Below are 18,143 nucleotides of genomic sequence, written 5' to 3' on the forward strand. Positions count from 1 at the left end.
TTCTTCTCTAATTTCAATTTGGAGAAACGCCTTCACGATGTCTCCTGTAAAGGCAACCTTGTGTTCACGGAATCGTATAAGAATATCATAAAGATCCGGGTTTAATTTCGGGCCGACTTCGAGACAGTCATTCAGCGAAGCGGTTTCGAACGCGTGTGAAGATGCATCGTAAACAATACGAATTTTTGTCGTTTCGCTATTCTCTCTTATTACAGCTCTGTGTGGCATGTAATAAACGAGTTTACCTTTTTTCATAATGCCGTTTTCAAGTTGCTCTTTAATAATTGAATTGTACTCTTTCAAAATAATGGGCTGCTTACGTAGGTTAAAGAGTAAATTCGAAGTGCGTTTGGAGGCGACTGAGTAGTTATCTGGGAGATTAGATGTGTCTAACTTCCACGGCAATGCAACAGAGTAGCAACCGTTTGCGTAGGTCGTAGTTTCCTCAAAGTTTTTTTGTATATCCTCCTTCGAGTGGCATTCAGGTTCGTTTTCCACGATACCAAAGGACTCCAATTCCCAGAACTTGCGAAGTTCACTCGATAGTTTATCATCTTGCTTCTCTTCAACTTTAACACGCATAATCGCCACAGTGTTAATGCTGCTCGCTCGTGAAGCGACTTCTACTGGACCTTGTAAAGTCCATCCAAATGTTGTTTCCAGTGCGGTTAGGAAACTTCCGATGCGTTCGGATCTTCCGCTTGCTATCGCCCATAGACAGTCTGCTCCAATTAGTACGTCAACTGCGTGCGAGTCTCGAGTATTGTTGTTAGCTAACGCTGCGTCGGCCAATAGAAAGCCTCTTCTTTGGAATTCTTCGGATATATCGGGTCCTGGAAGTGAGAACATCGAGCCACAGATTTCGGGGGCTTCGTACGCTTCGATTATCACACTTTGTTTTGGATCGTGACGGCTTCTCAACTGCAGTCGTACTCTCCTTCTTTTCACTTTTTCTGGTCTCGTACTACCAAAACTGCTCAGCTCCAGATGGTCTTCGCTCACGATTTCAAGCCCAAGTTGTCTCGAAATACTTTCTTTGATGAACGTATCATGACTACCATTGTCAAGAAGGCAGCGCACTGGTAAATCTCCTTTATATCCTGGTTTCTGAGCTATGGCTAGAGCTGTTTGTAGTAAGACCACTTCTTTTCGGCTACTCGTGACCGCGGCGGACAATTGAGTTATTTCCTTCTCTCTCGTTAAATCTGATTGCGAGACTGGTCTTGAATCACTTTGCGTTTGTAATTTTTCATCAGCTTTGTTTTCAACTTCTTCACAGAGGCTTGTATGATGACGACGGTTACATTTTCTGCAACTTCTAGCGTTCATCCTACATTCTCTGGCTTGATGATTTTCCCTCAGACACACGAAACATCGTCTCTTACGAACTAGAATGCTCTTCTTGTCTTTAACAGTAAGATTATCGCACTCCATAGTAGAGTGATTAGTTTGTTCACAATAAAGGCAGGGTCTTCTCTCGACACCTGTGGTTAAGGCGGCGGCACTCGAAGGGTTTTGGTTGTATCCGATTTCTTTCCGAAAGTTGCGACAGTGCGGCGGTTGCGTATGTGTCGTTTTCCAACGCGTATTCAGCGGATGCGTATTGTGAGATTGCGGTTTCTCTGGTTCAGCTGATTTCCCAAGAACGAGGGCCCGTTCTCTACTTGCGATTTCTTTTTGTAGAAAATTCAATAAATCTTCTACTTTTAGAAGCTCTTCACCAGCGTGGTGTCGACTGAAGGCTAGTGTGATGTCTTCGGGCAATCGTTGTGTAATTATAGGACAGAGGAGGCTCCCATATGACTCATCAATAACTCCGAGAGATTTCAGACTTCTCACTTGTACTTGGCAACTGTCGTACATCTTCCTGAGGCCAGCGATGTCGTTTGATCTTCTCACACTTGGCAGGTTTAATAAAGCGTTCATGTGCTCGCTAATTATTAGGTCCTTGCGTCCAAATCTCTCCTGCAGTACGGCGACAGCGTTGTCGTAGTTTTCTTCCGTTAGTGATAGCCCTTCGACGGCTCTTAAAGCGGCTCCCTCCAAATACGATAGTAGATAACTATATTTATTTCTTTTCGATATACCCTCAGCGTTGTGGATGACGTTTTCGAAGTGTGTCCAAAATGATTGCCACTCACTAATAGTTCCGTTAAAATGACGAACTTCCAGCTTCGGGAGTTTGACTGTTGTTGTTGGTGCGATCGGAGGGTTAGGTCTTACCCTCCTGCTCGATCCGCTCGCGGTGCTATCATCATCCGAATCACTGCTATTTGAATCGTTGAACTGACGACGAATACGACGCTCATCCTTCTTCTTCCGTTCCACCAAACGTTTCGCTCGTACAATAATAATAATAAATCTGCATAGATACGATTTACATCTCATATGTCAGGAGATTGGTCATTTTAAGGAACAGACACTCGACTGTATTCCTTCCACTAGCGAAAATTATATTTCTCTGAAACTAGGTAAATATATTTTATTGTGAATTTAACCTTAACATTAATTTTATTGTTTTTTAGGGAGATTTCGGTTTTTAGACTCTTATCGATTTCTAAGTGATAGCCTCGATGCTCTAGTATCTAATCTCGTTTTGGAAGGAGCCAGTAAATTCCAGATTTTTAAGAAATATTTTGAAAGTGAGAAAGTTCAACTGCTTTTGCGGAAGGGGGTCTACCCGTACGAGTATATGGACGATGAAAAGAAATTTGACGAGACGATGCTGCCACCTAGAGAAGCGTTTTTCAGTTCATTGAAAAATCAAAATATTTTAGAATCTGATTATTTACACGCCCAAAATGTTTGGACAGCGTTTAATATTCAAACATTAGGTAAAATTACAATAGTATAAATATTTCAAATCTCTTAAACTCGGTTTTCGTAGGAGAATACACCGACCTCTTAGCCGACGTTTTTGAAAATTTTAGAACATTATCTATAACTCATTATAAACTAGATCCCGCTCACGCTTAGTAGTAGGAAACTAAAACTTAGCGCTTTTATTTCCAAGATGGCCGCCAAGATGGCCGCCAAAACAACCCCCCACCCCCCAAAAATATTTTCAAAAACAAAAATTTTTGTCCTTGGAAAATCGAAAAACATATTTTTGTTTTCAAATTTCACCTTGAAGATGATCTTTGACCTCGACGCCTGACACCTGTCCACAACCACTAAGCCTCGGTCTATCAAATCAACAAGTTTGGTCACGATCGGACAAGGTCGAACCGAGATATCGGCGGTAATATGTAACCCCACCAGTAGAGAATAACTAAATATGAACATGTAAATCCAAGATGGCCGCCAAGATGGCCGACAAAACAACCCCCCCCCCCACCCCCAAAAATATTTTCAAAAACAAAATTTTTGTCCTTGGAAAAATATGAACATAATATTTTGTTTTCAATCTCAAATTTCACCTTGAAGATGATCCTTGACCTCGACGCCTGACACCTGTCTACAACCACTAAGCCTCGGTCTATCACCCCAACAAGTTGGGACACGATCGGACAAGGTCGAAGCGAGATATCGGCGGTAATATGTGACCCCACCAAATACCTACGTTAATTAACTTTTGGTGTCACTTTTTTCGTTTTTTCGTTTTTTCGCCATTTAAAATGCTAATTAGTTATTTGCGAGATGGGGAAACCTTCGCTTTATATCCTTGGCAACGTTTGGCCACACCCAATCACGTAATATCCAACTTACCCCTGTTGAAAATTAAACTTTATTTACTTTTTGGAAATAAATAAATAAACAATCAATACATAGTTTGCATCCCTACGTCATCAATGACGCAGTTCCAAGTATAGATATAAGAACCAAGAATAAATATTTAATTTGAGCTAGAATGAACTATGCCGCCATTTTTGCCGGTGTAGATTTCTTAGTAAAACGGGAGGGTTAACAGTTTCAATCGTCTGTTTGCGGATTTTAATTATTTTCAAATGATTAAGAAATTAGTTTCACGTTAAAAATGGTTATCTGCCTGGTTAAAAATTGTTCGAGTAGTTCAATTACCAAGGGAGAGCGAAAATTGTTTATTTTATTCGATAGCGAAGGTAATTGTAAAAAGGATGACTGCAAAGGCTTAACTTTGATAAGCTTTGTCAACTCCTTTTCGTAGATATTTCTGTCGTAATTTGATATTTTATTTAAATAACCCGGCCTTAGAATCTTATCTGACTTTGTTTAGGGCCCATTTAAAATTTGAAAGCATAAATCTAATTAGTTTTGTAGCTGGGACGAGATTACCAACAAAATGGTTACCTATTTAGTAGCTACGCGCGAAATGGTTTGAATTTTTGATCGCCCTCCCAGTTTCCTTGGAGACCATAGGCCCCTCCCTTCGGTGCAAACTATGTATACACATTTTAAAACAAATTAAAATGGGGCTGGTCAATATCCGCCCGAGATATAGCCCCTTATGTATAACCCGGGTCGAAATAAAATACAATTTAACTTACCCTGTCGAAATAAAATACATATTTTAAAACACAACAAATTGCAATAGGCCTGATTGGTCAATATCCGACCAATAACTTATGTTTTACCCCTGTTGAAATGAAACTTTATTTACTTTTGGAGATAAATAAATAATACAATAACGACATAATAAAAAATCAATACATATTTTAAAAACACAACAAATTACAATGAATAAAAGCGGTATTTATTTAAGTAATTGTTTGTTTTTATTTAAATAATAGGCTTATTCACTTTCAATTATTTAAACATTTTGCCATTTCTATTAAACTATTAGTTATTTAAATAAATATTGAAATATAGCCGAGCTTATTTTATTCATGGAAAAAAATTAATCGACTGCCGAGCACTAACTTTTGCAACTCGAAAGACTATAATTTTACACAAATGGATGGCTGGTTAATTTTTAATAGTAAAATAATATATTCTAAAGTTGGAAAATCATTTTTAAGTCACATAATCAATAAGAATTCCAAAACCATTTATTTAAAATAAATAAAAAATAATTAACTTTTTTAAATTAAAAATAGCAACATTGTAAATAGAATTTTCTCTGACTAAACACAGTGAACGAACGGGTGTTTAACGGTGGCTAAATTAAAACAACATTAAGTTTAATAATTTTAATTATTTTCAAAATTAAACATTACTTACTTTGATTTATAAGTTTATTTTTCTGATGAACAAAGTTACCAGAAACACGCAAAGCCATCGTACAAGACACGGTATATGAAATTCTGCCGGATTGCGAGCTATAACTGGTTCAACATTCTAAAACTGATTTTATAACCACACCCTAATTATCGTCATGCGTAGAATTTATCAACTCATTACAACCTTGTAAAACTAGTTTGGATTTTTCAACAATTTTCTAACAAACGATAAAATTATAAACGCAGATCACGTTTCACAAGGAAACATTCAACAGAGCCAGTGAGAAGAAAAAACTGGTTTTTACAAACAACCGCTAGATATTAATAAAATATCAATTAATAAATCCTCTAATTTGAAAAAAATTGTAAATAAAAATGAATGGTTTTAGAAACAAAGCTTATTGACAATTTACTTTTTGAAGATAATTGTTTATATTACTTAACAACTATTAATAATAATAGTAATAATAATAATAATACTTCTTTCGCAAAAGACTAAATGTATTGGCTACCAGGATATTGCAATAAATAAGATAAAAAAATTTACACCAATAAAATTATTTTTTAAACAATTGCAAATTAAATTATAAAATTAATAAGCATTTTAAAAATAAGACAATCTCAAAATATGTACAAACTAGCCTATTTAATTAAGAGATAATTAGTAATATGAAAAAAATTAAAGGTTGTAAAAATAGAACATTAAAAAAATTATAAATATTATTAGGATACAATTAAATATATTTATATTTACCTTAATCCGTAGAAGATATTTCTTTACTACGAAATTAGGTATCAGGTTTGAAATTCGGGCTAAAACTTGTAATTGTTAATTAGTATAATTAAATAAATATAATGATAAATATTAACTAACAAATTATTTGATATTATGATGTTGTAATGTGTTTACGTTGTTAAAAGAGCGGTTTTTATGCTGAATTTCCCTACACATTTGAACAACAGCATCATTGCTAATAATGGAATGGATTTGGTTTTGAATATAAAAATGTTTTTAAATTTAATTGTTTTCTTAATTTTACATTAACTGTGGAATTCAAAATAGAAATATTAATTGCAGAAGCATGTTCCTTAAAAAAGAGGATATTTAAATCTATTTTTTTAATTTTAAACCTTAATTAACGTGTCATTATTAATTCTGTTTAATTCACAATGCGCTTCTGATTTGATCTGTCTGTTTTAAAATTTAAATATTCAGTTTTTCATGTTTGCAGATTGAATTTCGTCAAATAAAATTAAAAAAATACTGGTAGAGATAAAAATATTAAATTAAAATTGATAAAAAGTAAATTAAACCTTATAAAGAATCTGGAGACTTTAGTTGATTGAAGAGTAGGTTGGTTTCTTCGTAGTACACCTCTGACAGGTGGCTCAAAAGTTCTTCCTCTTCTAGCAAAACGTATTCAATTAATATTTCACACATGTTTTCAATATTAATATAAAATTACTCTTTCGTGTTTATAATTTCAATTCTTAAATTACACAACTTAACAATAAAGAACCGATATCATATTAGTGTTCTTTTCGGAAATGTGGTACTGTAGAACTCAGGATTAAACTTTTTAAAGGCTTAGACTACACTACAGTAAAACCCAAAATTTATTAATAGGGCGTGAATCACCAGATATTATCTATCACACAGATAACACTTCTATTTTTTCGAGTTAAAAGTATAAGAAATAAAAGGTAATTGCCATGGTACATACATACGTCTTATTTTATTTATTATTTATTTATTTATGGTTATTTACTGTTTATTGCTTTGAAAAGCAAGTTTTCTAAAACCACCTCAATTTGTCAACCATTGGATAAAATATTTATTTGAACCGTGTTGTATTTAATAACATTTTTACATAATTTCACCGCTAGGTTTAATTATGGATTCATATTGTACCCGATTAATGTTTTTATTGCATTTATCAGAATTACGTTAACATAACATGAAATATTTGACTTGATTTCATATTGTCTCGGATATATTTTAGAATAAAATGTTTTAATTTTTATTAATTTTGTGTAAAACATTATGGATTCATATTTTACCCGATTAATGTTTTATTGCATTTATAACATGAAATATTTGACTTTATTCCATATTGTCTTCACGCGTACGGATATTTTTTTAGTATAACAAATTTGTATTTGTATTATTTTTGTTTAAAACATTTGCAGTTAAGGATATAAAAACAGATATAATTGGATTGAAAATATTGCAAGATAGTTGGAAGAGAGCAGAAAACTAGAAAGCGTGTTTACAAAAGGTTCTTTTAAACGTAACTTAGTACATTAATTAAGTATTTTTAAATATTTGAATATTGGAATTGTATTTTGTTGCATTAAAAGTAGAGTTTAGATGTTTTTCTATTATTTTTCTATGTATTTGGATATCTGAAATATATTTTAACCGATTTAAAGTAGAGTTAAGACATTTTTGTAATATTTTCTATGTATTTGCGTATTGGAAAAGTATTTTAACGTATTAAACGCCAAATTTAGGTGTTTTTGTACTATTGTTCCACCTATATTTGCGCATTGAAATATATTCTAACGTGATGAACGTAGAGCATTTTCCGACCTTTATTTACACATTGGAAAGTTAATTTATCGTATTAAAGTTGATTAAAGAGTTTTTATAGTATCTTTCTGACTATATTTGTGTGTAAAAATTTAATTTTACCGTATTTAAAATATAGATAAGTGGTTTTTGTCTTATTTTTATAACTATATTTACATATTAAACATTTTTTTAATTTTAATTTTCCTATTTACAACACTATCTTTAATATATAAGTTTATTCCTAAATTTATAAGCTTGTTACAATTGACATATCATTTTCGACTAATCTTACAAAAATTCTTTAAGAAATAATATTTGTAATAGGAAAACCGTGGATGTTAAATTACTTGAAATACCGTAAGCCTATGTAGTATTTTTCTACATATATTGGCATTTCGGAAATATATTTTAACGTATTGAATGTAGAGTATAGAGATTGTTGCAGTATTTTTCTTCCTACGTGACTACACCAGAAACGTCAATGTTATTCTCCTTATTAATCAAGCCGACCCTGAACATATGTTTTACACTTTGTTCTACGACGTTTTAACATAAACCATTTCAATACATTCTTAACTTATTCCATACGCTATTTAAAACACATGAGATAAAGATAACGAGGAAACAAGTTGACTCTGAACAAATATGTTTTACTCTACGGGAAGGATGTTGTAAGATTAAATTCATAATGGTTAATGTGAAGTATTTTTCTACCTTTTTTGGTATTTCTTTATCTATATATGTGTATCGGAAATGTGTTTTAAAGAATCGAACGTAGAGTAAAGAGTTTTTTTTTTAGTATTTTCTGTCTATATTTGCGTATCGGAGTTGTGTTATGTAGAAGAAGAAGGAATTTTTATATTATTATTCTACCTATTAACATATCGGAAATTTATTTTATAAAATTTAAAAAGGGATTTTAGTAGTATTTTTCTATTTATATTTTAATATTTGAAATGTATTTTAAAGTATTAAAAGCAGAATAAAGTTTCATAAGAATTAATCTTTCTCACAAGTTTTACCCATCATACATACATCTAATCTGGAATTTATGTTTAACAAATGGATGAATTCGTGTTTACAAAAGGTTCTTTTAAACGTAACTTAGTGCATTAATTAAGTATTTTTTTAAATTTGAATATCAGAGTTTTTTTTATTTTAAAGTGTAATACCTAGAAGGATGTAAGACAATTTTTCCGAAAAAATAATAACAATTTTACAAGTATATTTAATTTCAGCTTCCGAGTTGAAAATTATCTTATAACTGTATTATTCATTTTGAATTTTTGTTTAAAAACAAAATTTGGAAAAAAGTTATGTTATCAATTTTATTCAAATAAGCAACACTCGTTAGTTGTAAACTAGATTAAGTGTTAAAAACTAAAACCCAAAATTTGTTAGTAAACCATGATTTCCAAAAATTTACATATCAACCTCACAGAATGCTAAGCTTATCAGACAGTAAAGAGAGTCATAAAATCGATTGATTTAAAAGTTATTATAAATCCTACAAAATAAAGGTGTTTCGGATAGTTAAATTGTTCTCTTGGTAATTTGTATGATCGCTTACATGTATCGACTCCATTTTTTAAATTTCAATTAATTTAGTTTTTCATGATATTTATTATAAAGAAAAAATATCCAAAATAATGCAATAAAACCTTTAAATAATATTTTACCTCCGCTAATCTCGTAATGAGATTTTATCAAACCGCAAAATCTTCGTCACGAAATTTAAAAAAATATATAAAATATTAAGAAATGAAACATCTACATTTTAAGCAAAAAAATAAAATATTGTATCTATCTTCGGGGCAAACGTTTCTAATATTACGCAAACATTTAAAAAATTTCTTGTGGTTTCGGGCTACTATTTTTTGCATTGTAACACATTTTTCGTATACAGTACCTGTTTATTTATTTGATCTGCTTTAAAATACTAATTGTCTGATTATTATAGGACAAGAAAATTTACACTTATACGAAATGTTTATTATATTTTCTACAAAAGCATGTTTGGATGTATTATGTAATAATCGTATGATTAAATCTTATAAGAATTATCGCGATGTTTAGTGTTATTTAAAACTTTGAATGCTTGAATTAGTAAAATATTTCAAACCAGGCAAGAATAAGTTCCACTTAACCGAGCGAAGAGTATATGAATCGCAAAACACATTCTAGCCGGGGGCCACACTATTAATGGATAGGTAATTAACTTCTAGTAGTTTTACCTGTGGGTAAAAGTGATGAAAATGTAGTCAATCGAACCTGTGGTAAAACTGGGGTGTTATCATGTTGCCGAGCTTGTTCACCTTGGTATTAGGTATTATTTTTACGGTCTGTTATTGAACGTTCACAATTCACTTCTCTGTGATTCAATAGGATTTATTGACCATCACCTTGATTAATGTGTTACAATTATTACAATCAGTTTAATTTATTCCGATAGTTGGATTTACCACATACTATACAAATAATCCTTTAAAGTTGATCATAGCAAATTTAACATATTAATAATGGTGTCCTAGGTAAAATATTTACATGCCAAAAGAACATTATTAGATAAATAGACCGAGCTTAAAGACCATTTTCAATATAATAATATATCAAATGGGCTTTGAATTTTAAAATGTAAAATATATTATAACAGATTTGACATACTATGAATTACATTATTTTTGCGGTATTTATGAAGATTATAGTAGAATATCGCATTAGGAAACATTTCCATAATTTTAGTTTTAATGTAGTATGCAATTGTCAATTTAAAAGTAACAGTCCATCAGTTTGATATTTAAGAACATTTTGCAAATTATGTGATTATTAAATTTTAGAATCATTCCAGGTGAGATAATATTAAATTATTTTAGAATAAAGTCTTTATCTTTCAAGATTTACTGGTTCTATTAAATAACATGGAACAATGACAACATTTTTATCATCAGAGTAAATCAATCCTATTTCTTTTGAACGAAATTGTGCACCGTTTTTGCAAAATAGCGCAAATTAATGTATCTTTTGTTGCGATAAATTCTATATTATTAGTGATTTGAAGAAAAAACCCATGGACAATTTCATATAAAATGGGTAAATTTGAATACATTTCGGCTAAATAATATTAAATTGGGTAAGTTCTTATATTATTGGATTAACTGAAATTATTATGATTGACTTGATAATAAATTGAAAACATACATTTTGGTAAATGCTTGTATCTTGGGTTAATTGAAATAAATAAATTTAGTAGAAACAACATTGTCTACATTTATATAAATTTTAAGAAATTCAAATGTTATTTTTTATTTGAATAATTTTTGGTAAATTCCAATGATATTGCGTAATTAATATCATTTTGTTTAGTTTTTTAATTTTGACTAAGTTCAATTTACTAAGTGTAAGTTCATTTATCATTGGGTGGTGCCTCAGGTATTAACTTAGGTGATTATTATTATTAATGGGAATAATATCGATACATTTATTATCTAATTAAAATAAATATTGGGTAAATTTATGTAATGTTTTTGTAAATAGATGATTGCTTGCAACGAACAAATAGACCGAATTATTGAAGAATAACTACGGATTTTATCGGAACATGAGGTATTTGGTGGCAGGTGTTTTGAAAACAAATGGCATTAACTAGCTCAAAAACAGGTAGCTGATTTAAACAGCCCTATAATATTACAAATCTTTGTAAAACTTTAGTTTTGGGAAATACCGCTAGAAGACGCCAGTCACATTTAACCATCATGTGATACGAGTGACTACAGCAACTTTTCTTGATTTTTATAATCATCCAGCATTTATCAACGAATCTTTTCCGATGACTGACAGTCAGTAAAATACGTAAAAAATACATTTTGAAAGTAAAAGGATAAAGAGTTTCAACTCAAATTTTAAGGCAACCCTTTTTAAATGTAAACGAGTTGGCAGTTGTAGAAAGGGTGATCATCCTTTACTAATTCATATACAGCGGTATCCGAATTGCAAATATGTTCAGGATGAATCTACAGAAAATGTTCCCGTGCTACGCATAACGAACAATCCTTGGGAATTTAAGCCCAATGCGATCTGAATTCGTACGAATACAATCGTTTAAAAATTTCCCGCAAAATATTACCCGAGATGTAAATTTGTTTTAAAGCAGAACTGTGGTAATATACCGGGCGAGTATCGTTCAAATCAAAAACCCTATTCTAGCTTAAACGAGAAGGTTTTGGTCTATTGTTTAATTAATAATTTAATTAACAGTCTAGATCGAAGGAAATCTAAACCATTTTGTAGCATTTTATAATGAATTTTTTAGCAAAATATCGGTCGATCGAGTACTATAAAAAATATTATTTAGTTAACATTTAAATTAAAACAAAAGATAAAATAAATATTAAATTGTTTGTAATTTAGACTAAAAATATTACGTTGAATAATAAAAAAAAGGTAGTATGAGTTTGAAAGACTTTTATTTTTGAACATGTTTTCAATACTTATAATTGTTTCTAAAACACTTTTTAAATATTGTACGTCATTTAAACAATGATCCATTAATTCCCTTACGTCAAATGGGCAATAACCTATAAATTGATCCAAAAAATCTTCTTCCTCTTGATAATCCTGTGAAATACGAAAGGCAGCGTAGATTTCTACGAAATCACAGAGTGCTTCTCGCTAATATAAATCAAAACAAATTAACGATGTTTCGTGTAATGAAATTGATTTCTTACTATTTTGTATGATCGCTTAAATGTATCGGCTCTTTCCGAAAAAATTGATACTGTTACAACTAGTCGACTGTCCGACCTAAATTTTAAAGATACTACAACAACAAAAAAAACAATTTTAAAACAATATAAGTTATTTTAAAAATACACAATTTTTGCCGAGTTAATTAGAAATTCAACGTAACGGCTATAAAACACAGTAAATTTAGTTCTAGCTAGATCGAATAAAACGTGTAGGAATGTTTTAATAGAGAGCGTTTCTCACCGTTCTTCCTTATCGTAAGGTTTTTTCTCCCGGTATACCCTGGAGTTGGTGCGCGTAACGTTTTCCCTCACGCTAAGATAGCCCGCCGGCTAAGACAGTTTGGGGAAACTCCGCCTTGATGAGGGTTGTTTTATCTGATTGTTTAGTATGTAATAGTATTATGTAAATTTATAACATAAAACTCAAAAATGAATAATACAATGTTATAAAATAATTTTCAACTCTGAACCTGAAATTAAATATGTTTGTAAAAAATTGTTATAATTTGTTTTTAAATTATCTTACATCCTTCTAGCTGTCACACTCTAAAATAAAAACTCTGATTTAAAATTAAAAACTTTTATTAATATTTTACAACATTTTTTGTTGACACAAAGGAACTATCGTTAACAACATTTAACACGCTATCTATAAAAACCACTAAATCGTCTATCACCTTTAAGAACCCAGTTTTTGGGGCTCCTTCCAAAAGCATTTCGTGAGAATTATGCTCTTTTTGAAAATATATCATTCTTTGTGCAATTAAATCCATTTCAAGATTTCGATTTAGATTTTTCAATTCTTTATTTAAATGTTTAATCAGTTCATAATCCTTAAACGGTTCCTTATTTTCTTTATAAGTCATTATTCGCCAACAAAAATCAAAGCGAAACTAGTTGGTATAGAAAGCGATGTGGTTTGTTTTTTCTAACAGACCACGTAATATAAACTACATTAACAACCCCGATTTTAAACAGGTTACACAAAAATATTTTATCGTTACACCTTGAAATAAAAATTATAAATAAAAAGTTTTTTAACTTTTTTTTGTGATATTATTTTACATTTCCAATTTGGCAAGAATAAATGGACACAAATGAATCTGATTACCGCGAACTATTAACGGTACATCACAATCTTTCCGTCTTTCAACAATTAAACCGTAGAAAGGGCGAAAAAGCTACTAAACTTGGAGATACTTATTTTATCAATAATTATATTCATCAAACAATCATAGTAGGGATGATCTGATTTAGAAAGAATTGGTCATATATACCCAGTTAATTTTTTAATCGGAATTGTATTTATACATTGTTGTTTTCTTGTAATAAAATTATATTAACTCTATCTTAACAAATTCTATATATAATCATATATACCAATATTTGTTTATATAAAAAATTAAATAAAACATTTTTTAACTGTTGGTTAAATATTTATTTAATTATTTTACATAAATTAAATTATAAACATTAAGTTGTGTTAGTTGGTTGAACCGAACCCATGACATCCTCTTTCCGTTTCTTTAAATTTCTGTTTAATAACAAGAAATAGTATATTATGTCAAAACTTTAGGTAAAGTCTTGGTTAAACATACTTCACACTCTACTACTGATGGATAAAATATTCTCTCACAAATCAATTGCGCTATTTTATCACCTCTTAAAATTTTATAATCAACTTTCCCATGATTGATTAAAACAATACCAATTGGTCCAGTATAGTCTATGTCAATAACTCCGGCTAAAACATCAATTCCGTAATGAAGGGCCAAACCACTGCGAGGAGCTTTTTAAACATGGTAAATTAAGAACTCATTTCTTAAATTTTTACAACATTTTGAAAAATTTTACCAATACGACCATAGGTGTTTTCGGGAAGTAAAATTTTTAAATCTGTTTCTATTAACATCCTGTTTCCAGAAACCAATATATAATCATATGCAGATTTTAAATCTAAGCCTGCTGAAAATTTGGTTGCGCGAACTGGATCGAAAGCATTCTTTGATATTTTTACAAATTTTATTTCCATTTAAATCTAGTTCACTTTTATGTAAGAAAAATGTTCAAACACTTGTCTTATTTGAACTACGTCCCCGGAACGAAACAAATTTGTCAGTCAGTGTGCTTTCCTACCATGGAAAATGTCACCTTTTTATACAGAATGTGACTGTATGTGTAATACTATTAACCGTAATTTTTTTAATCTGACAACGCCCTATTTTTATAGAAAAGAATACGCATATCTAAAAAAGATAATTAACATTTAACTATACTTAATGTATAATATATCCAAGGTAAGTTTTATAATTTAAAAAATAAGTATAGTTCATTTTTGTTTTAAATTTGAAATCACCCTTTTAATATGTTTAAAGGATATGTATTTACGAGAATGATGAATTATAATTTACGTTTGATATTAAGTTAGAAGGTTACACCTATTATTTATAATTACAATTAATTATTTTTGAGACATAGATATTTGATTAATCATTTCTAGAAATGTTTTTTAAATATGTTACAGTATTAAAAAACTGCACCTTGACACAAATTAGATCAATATTTTTATCTCTCAGCATTCTAATTTAAATTCTTTACTAATTTATATATTTATATTTATCTCACAAAATAAATAAAAACTTGAGAATTTATCTTCAATTAGTTAATAGCAAGATATTTTTGGTTAAAACAGTTATAAGTAAATAGATATATTACCTCATTTTTTAGTTAAGAAGAAAAACTTCTACGAAATAATGTAATTATAAATATTTTTAATTATATCGTTTTTTCTAGTTTTTTACAACCATTATTTTTTTCATATTCCTAATAATTGGATGGTTTATTTTGTACAGATTTTTGGAATTGAATTATTATTAAAATCTTTATAAATTGTATAATTTATTTTGTAATTCTTCGCAAAAAATGATTTTATTCGAGTAAAATTTTATTTATTTTAATCTAATTAAGTGGTTTGTACTAGGATGGTATTCGTTACATATAGACTTTCTGTGGTCGCCTACAAATTTTGTCTTTGGCAAAATAAATATTATTAAATATTATAAAAAATTGTATCTTCAAAAGTAAATTGTTATTGAATTTTGTTTGAAAGAAATCTTACGTAGGAAAATAATAACAGTGGATTTTATAGAAAACGATTTATTTACATGTTTTAAATCATTTTACAAGTTTTTTCAAGATTTTGTAATACTTTAATAGAAGTTTCCGCATTGTTGGGAATTAAAATTTGATTATTTTTACAATATTCTTCAAAATAAATAAGTGCTTCCAACTGATTATCGCTCGGCATTTTCAAATCGTTTGTAAGTACAGGATTAGACTCCATTAAAGAATCCAATGTTTCTTCAGCCATGTTAAGAATATTAGAATCTATACTTTCTTCTTTACTAGTTGGTTCAACATTTGAGTTCAAAGGTTGAATCTTACCGTAGATTACTAATTCATCGTACCATTCTTGATTTTTTACGTTAAACTCGTTCAAATAATCAATAATTTGGTCGTCTAATATTTCTTCTTCGCTTGTGTATTTCGGTTGATTTGAATGAAGACAATCGCAAACATCAATATTAAGAAGTGTTTTATTAGAATAACTAGATGTCAAATGGTTCATCAGATGCATCTTAAAAACTCTTCGTTCCAGAAATAAAGCTTGACAAACCCAGCATTTAACACTAAATTTAAAACTATCTATAAAATCAAACGCGTGTTTTCGACATGGCTGGTCAAAATAACATTCATTATCAACTAGTGAATCGCATTTAAATTCTGGTTTCCCCATAAATAACTTCATTTTTTTAACTTTTAAAGAGGGCGATTTTTGAGACATCTCGCGTTTTCCCATTTCAACTGTGATATAATAAAAAAAAATTACTCGCAATTAGGTTTTACATTGATATTATACAACTCAACAAATAACTTATATTTTGAAAAATATTAAATTCCTCAAGGTTAGCAGGTTTGTGTATTGATGTGGGGAAAGCACATTCCAACGATACAAACACCCTTTTAATATATAAAAAGTACATGTATTTACGATAAATTTGTATTATAATTATCGTTTAATAAGGTTGAAAATAATTACAAAATATAAATTATTTTTGAAACATAATTATTTGATTAATTATTTCTAAAGGTGATTTTAAATATACTATATTATGAAAAAAGATTTTACCTTGACTTATTTTTATATAACCTGAAATCTTCGGGGTTTTTAATTTATGATAATATTAATATCTACACATACATAATTTGTATAAAAACTTGAATTATACCTTTAATCATTAGAAATATATTCGCCGTGTAAACGAGAGAGTTGAATATTAAGAAATACAGTTTTTCTTCAATTTTGGAAATAAAAGTATGTTATTTAGTAATTTTAATATTCTTTAATTATATTTTTTAATTATTTCTTCATTTTATATAGTGGACGAGAGTTCTTGCAAAAATTTGTTAGAAAGAGGTTCTGTTAAAGTACAAAAAGATGGTTTTATTTGTTGTCCTTATTGTTTTGGATATACTGAGTCGTTAGAAACATATGGTGGACTCCTGTATTATTGTTGTAGTAAACAATGTCGATTTTACTACCAACCTGTTGTTTTTAGACAAGGCAATTGTTTATCAATGATAATTCCATCGGATGCATTATTAATCTTTCCTCAACATTTAATTTGTATAATATGTGGTGTAAGAGGAAATAGAAGACGTTCGAGAGATACAGATTGTATAGAATCCGAATATAGTTCGGTATGTATTTATCCTCGATCTAAAAAAAACACTGTGTATAAAATGAAATAAATCTTTTTTTTATAAATATTTCTTGTATTATATAGAGAAAAGTTATATAAACAACAGAGCAATACAAAATAAAATTTAATTTTTTGAAAAAAACCGTTTTTTAATTCACATTAAATATATACAACGTTTGTTAGAGCAACCAGTTTTTTTTTCTCACTGGCTCTGTGGAATGTCTCCTGGCAAAACGTGATCTGCGTTTATAATTTTATTGATTAATTCAATCTGGCGCGGAAATGCGAAAGTTGGGAAAAAATAGAGTAGGATCAATAATACCAGATGTTAATAAACATTTTTGCGTTTAATTGATATAATTAGTCAATTGTTGAAAAATCCAAACTAGTTTTAGAAGGCTGTAACTGTAGTTGATAACGTTTACACGTGACGATAATTAAGGGTGGGTATCAAATCAGTTTTACAAGGTTACATTAGAATGTTGAACCAGTTATAGCTCGCAATCCGGCAGAATTTCATATACCGTGTCTTGTACGATGGCTTTGCGTGTTTCTGGTAACTTTGTTCATCAGAAAAATAAACTTATAAATCAAAGTAAGTAATGTTTCATTTTGAAAATAATTAAAATTATTAAACTTAATGTTGTTTTAATTTAGCCACCGTTAAACACCCGTTCGTTTACTGTGTATAGTCAGAGAAAATTCTATTTACAATGTTGCTATTTTTAATTTAATTATTATTATTTTTTATTTATTTTCAATAAATGGTTTTTGGAATTCTTATTGATTATGTAACTTAAAAATGTTTTTCCAACTTTAGAATATATTATTTTACTATTAAAAATTAACCAGCCATCCATTTGTGTAAAATTATAGCCTTTCGAGTTGCAAAAGTTAGTGCTCGGCAGTAGATTAATCCATG

The sequence above is a fragment of the Leiobunum rupestre genome, chromosome 3, assembly GCF_980474605.1.
Source record: "Leiobunum rupestre chromosome 3, qqLeiRupe1.1.hap1, whole genome shotgun sequence".
Classification (NCBI taxonomy): Eukaryota; Metazoa; Arthropoda; class Arachnida; order Opiliones; family Sclerosomatidae; genus Leiobunum; species Leiobunum rupestre.